This window comes from Babylonia areolata, chromosome 7 (assembly GCF_041734735.1).
Source record: "Babylonia areolata isolate BAREFJ2019XMU chromosome 7, ASM4173473v1, whole genome shotgun sequence".
In the NCBI taxonomy this organism is placed as follows: domain Eukaryota; kingdom Metazoa; phylum Mollusca; class Gastropoda; order Neogastropoda; family Buccinidae; genus Babylonia; species Babylonia areolata.
In genome coordinates this window covers 34,109,214-34,114,213 of record NC_134882.1, presented here as the reverse complement: position 1 = coordinate 34,114,213, position 5,000 = coordinate 34,109,214, and the positions used below count along the sequence as shown (strand labels likewise).

The 5,000-nt window shown below is 44.8% G+C and overlaps 1 protein-coding gene across 11 annotated transcripts in view; it reads left to right on the top strand.

Moving 5' to 3' along the window:
- Positions 1-5,000, top strand: part of LOC143283983 (uncharacterized) — a 63,221-nt gene that overhangs the window by 38,896 nt on the left and 19,325 nt on the right. The window lies entirely within an intron of this gene.

Below are 5,000 nucleotides of genomic sequence, written 5' to 3'. Positions count from 1 at the left end.
CTCAGTCCCTTCACCGAGAGATAGCTTTGGACAATGGAGAGGGTGTAATGTGCTTGAGTGTAATCACCAACTGTGTGATAAGAGGAGCTTCTTGTGCTCTATGTGTGTGTGTGTGTGTGTGTGTGAACTCACCAGGGGTGTGCGTGTGTGGGCGTGTGGGTGCAAACAGAGAGACAGAGTTGATTTGAAGCACAAACAAAAAAAAAACAACATCCCACCAACCCAGCCAAAAACTAACAGGAAAAAAAAACTTGGTTTTTGTCCTTCGTCCATTTCCTTTGTACAGACGGGGTTTCAAAAATGAAACGAGCCGTGTGTGTGTGTGTGTGTGTGTGTGTGTGTGTGCCCTCATTATTAGAAAAGAACTGATCTTTGTGTGTGTGTGTGTGTGTGTGTGTGTGTGTGTGTGTGTGTGTGTGCCCCCTCATTATTAGAAAAGAACTGATCTTGTGTGTGTGTGTGCTCACAGATATGCATGTGTGTGTACATCCTTTTGCGTGCTTCCATGTATAGAAGCATTGTGGTGGCAAGAAGTGTGTGGAAGGGGTTGTACTTCTGCTCATTGAGCCCTCATTATTAGAAGGAAAAAAATCCTTAATTTGATGACCTACCTTTTATTTGCTTGTGTAGCCCTTTTTTTCCCCCCACTCAAAGCCTGACTAGGAGTGATGGGTTATGCTGCTGGTCAGCATATATGGATTTGTCCAAACACTGTGACACCTCCTTGAGCAACTTGATCTGACCTGAATGACTGGACAAGAAACTGATCTCCTGCACGCAGTGTTCCAGTAGTTCTCACTGGCTTTCATCTCAGAGTCTGTTCAGTCAGTGCAGGTGGTTAGGTTAGCTTCTTCTGTTGCTGTGACAATGACAAAGTAGTTTGCATCATGGACTGACGACTTGGAGGATACAGGTTCGAGTCTCGTCAGAGGTGGGTTGGATGTCTTTTTGGCCAGTGGCCGGCACCTACCCAGAATTTAGCATGCTATTGGATCAAATGTGAAGACTGGGGAGAGTACAGTAGAGGGTCATTGACTTCATGGATCTGGCTTTGGGAGTGTTTCTGACCATCACTGCAGGTGTCTGTCTCTCTCAGGCCTGGTTTATATTAAGGAAGCACACAGTATGTACCTTACTGGACCTCCATAGCAGCATCATCATCACCCCTACTTTGAGATAAGGAAAAGAATGTGCATGCCCCAGATTATGTGGTTGGGTGGGGGAGGAGGGAATGCACACGTACACACACACACACACACACACACACACACACACACACACACACACACACTGTGTGTGTGTGTGTGTGTGTGTGTGTGTGTGTGTGTGTGTGTGTGTGTGTGTGTGTATATACCCGTGAAAAACTCCCCCCATTGTCATAATTGCGGGGGTTGCTTAATCACTGAGAGGTGATTGGGATATGTATGTGAACTATCTTCTTCATTGGTAGGAATGCAAAAGGTCAGCAGAGTATTGAAAGCAGGAAGACGGCTGGTGACACTTCCTCACTGAGTCTGCTTCCCGTCGTGGGCAGCGTGCAGTGTACGGTCAGGAAAACGTCGACCTGCCAACAATGGAGGCAGTCAGTCGTGGGGTTGAATTAAATGAAGGATATTTCCTTGTGAGGTGGTGTGGGTCCTTGTTTCCTGCTAGCTTTGTGTGTGTGTGTTAGGGGGAGTGGGGGGTGGGGGGGGGTGGCTGCTTGTTGCTGTTACTGTCAGCCCAGTTATTTCTTCAGAGAGAGGAAACTAATTAGTTTGACTCTGCGTCACAGTAATCTCTTTTAAATGGCTGCTTATTTCTGTTGCTGTTAGTGTCAGCCATTATTTCATCAGAGAGAGAAAACTACTTAGTTTGACTATACGTCACTGTAATCGCTTTAAATGGCGCATTTGTTGTATTGATGCAGATAGAATAGACGTGAGTTCTTGACTTAAAAAGAAAAAAGCTAGGAGAAGCAACAAACATTGTTTATTGAATGTGTAAAAATGGATATGTTCTGCTGACGAATACATACACAGTACTTGTTGGAGTGTTTTTTATCAGTCCCCTAAGATATAGCGGCCTTGGCCTATTTTGAAGAAACCAGTCATTCATTGGAAATGGAAGAAAGACCAGTAAAGAACAGAATGATAAAAGAGCCTCAATTGCAGCATTACAAATGATCAGGAATGACACTGCCCCTTGGCACCCTCATTGTGACACTGCCCCTTGACACCCTCATTGTGACACTGCCCCTTGGCATCATTGTGACACTGCCCCTTGGCATCCTCATTGTGACACTGCCCCTTGGCATCCTCATTGTGACACTGCCCCTTGGCACCCTCATTGTGACACTGCCCCTTGGCATCCTCATTGTGACACTGCCCCTTGGCATCCTCATTGTGACACTGCCAAGGTGCCCCTTGGCATCCTCATTGTGACACTGCCCCTTGACATCCTCATTGTGACACTGCCCCTTGGCACCCTCATTGTGACACTGCCCCTTGGCATCCTCATTGTGACACTGCCCCTTGACATTCTCATTGTGACACTGCCCCTTGACATTCTCATTGTGACACTGCCAAGGTGCCCCTTGGCATCCTCATTGTGACACTGCCCCTTGGCATCCTCATTGTGACACTGCCCCTTGACATTCTCATTGTGACACTGCCAAGGTGCCCCTTGGCATCCTCATTGTGACACTGCCCCTTGACATTCTCATTGTGACACTGCCAAGGTGCCCCTTGGCATCCTCATTGTGACACTGCTAAGGTGCCCCTTGGCATCCTCATTGTGACACTGCCAAGGTGCCCCTTGGCATCCTCATTGTGACACTGCTAAGGTGCCCCTTGGCATCCTCATTGTGACACTGCCCCTTGGCATCCTCATTGTGACACTGCCCCTTGGCATCCTCATTGTGACACTGCCCCTTGACATTCTCATTGTGACACTGCCAAGGTGCCCCTTGGCATCCTCATTGTGACACTGCTAAGGTGCCCCTTGGCATCCTCATTGTGACACTGCCCCTTGGCATCCTCATTGTGACACTGCTAAGGTGCCCCTTGGCATCCTCATTGTGACACTGCCCCTTGGCACCCTCATTGTGACACTGCCCCTTGACATCCTCATTGTGACACTGCCAAGGTGCCCCTTGGCATCCTCATTGTGACACTGCCCCTTGGCACCCTCATTGTGACACTGCCCCTTGGCATCCTCATTGTGACACTGCCAAGGTGCCCCTTGGCATCCTCATTGTGACACTGCCAAGGTGCCCCTTGACATCCTCATTGTGACACTGCCCCTTGGCACCCTCATTGTGACACTGCCCCTTGGCATCCTCATTGTGACACTGCCCCTTGGCACCCTCATTGTGACACTGCCCCTTGACATCCTCATTTTCTGGGCTTCACTCTCAGGGGCTGTCGAAGAAGTCGGATTGTGTGGGTGAGAGAGTGAGAGAGAGAGAGAGAGAGAGAGAGAGAGATTCAGATTATTTATTCATTAATAGGCCTAGGCCCCTTATGAAGGGGTAAGTGACAATATAAGTAATAACAAACAAAATGAAAATATATAACCAACCGTAATAAGTACACATATTACATAAACGCTGCAATGAAGTACAGCCTCCCAAAATTTAAATGCCTGGTGTAAAAACAGTGCCAGATTCCATATATCAGCATGTCTTGTGGATGACAATGATAAACTCAGTTTGAATAAACATGGCTGTCGATAGTACTTAGGTGGTATATATTTTTCTCTAATTCTACAAAGAGAGAGAGAGAGAGAGAGAGAGAGAGAGAGAGGCTTTGACGCTTTGATATTTTATTGTCATTACCTGCATTGGTCTATTGACAAGGGGGTGATAGGGTTAATTCTTATGTCACCACAAGTACCATACCACACTCTGCTTAATCCATCAAAACAAAACAAAACAAAACATGCAAACAAAGAAAAACAAAACAGCTTTTATTGAAATACAACATCCTTACAGTAAGAGAGAGAGAGAGAGAGAGAGAGGGGTGGGTGGGGGGAATGCAGTTATGATTTTGTTTTTTGTAATTGGAGTATTGAGTATTAGATAACCAAATACATACACCAGCGACGATGAGAGAGAGGATTCAAGAAGACAACTCTGTGTGTGTGTGTGTGTGTGTGTGTGTGTGTGTTTGCACACACATTTATGTGTGTGTGTGTGCACTTTTGTATGTGTATGTGTGTGTGTGTATATGCAGGCACTTGTGTGTATGCACATGTTTGAGTCTGTGTGTGCATATGTTTGTGTGCATATGTGTGCATGCATGTGTGTTTGAGTGTATGTGTGTGTTGACATGCTTAGAGCTGCAAGAAAAAAAAAGGGGGTGGGGGGGGGGGGTAGATAATACCAACGTCAGACCAGTTATTACAACTGCCTGCATTACTGGAGTGTTTCAGCACTGTCATTATTGCTGGCAGTATTTTGGTTCATTGTAAAATATACTTTGAGATTATGCACTATTTTGTCACAAGGGATGTGGCTGTGTTATAGTCCTACGTAGTTAGTTCATGTCTTATATAAATGTCTAATATATATGATCATGAAGGTCAGTATGGTTTTTTGGGTGTGTTTTTTGTTTGTTTGTTTGTCATCTTATCTCCTTTTCTTTGAAATATTTTATTCCTACTTTTAGTATTGATTTTCTTGTGCTTTAATGTTGTGAGTTAATCAGTTGTGAGTGTTGATTTTCTTGTGCATCAACGTATGATTGAATTAGCTATCAGTGTTGATATCTTCTTGTTCATTTGTGAATGAATGAATTAGTTGTCAGTGTTGATTTTCTTGTGCTTTAATGTTTGTATAAATCAGTTTAATGTTGATTTTCTTGTGCATTAGTGAATCCGTTGTCAGTGTTGATTTTCTTGTGCATTAGTGAATCAGTTGTCAGTGTTGATTTTCTTGTGCGTTAATGTATAAATGAATCAGTTGTCAGTGTTGATCTTCCTGTGCATCATGGAATCAGTGTTGATATTGTTCATTAATG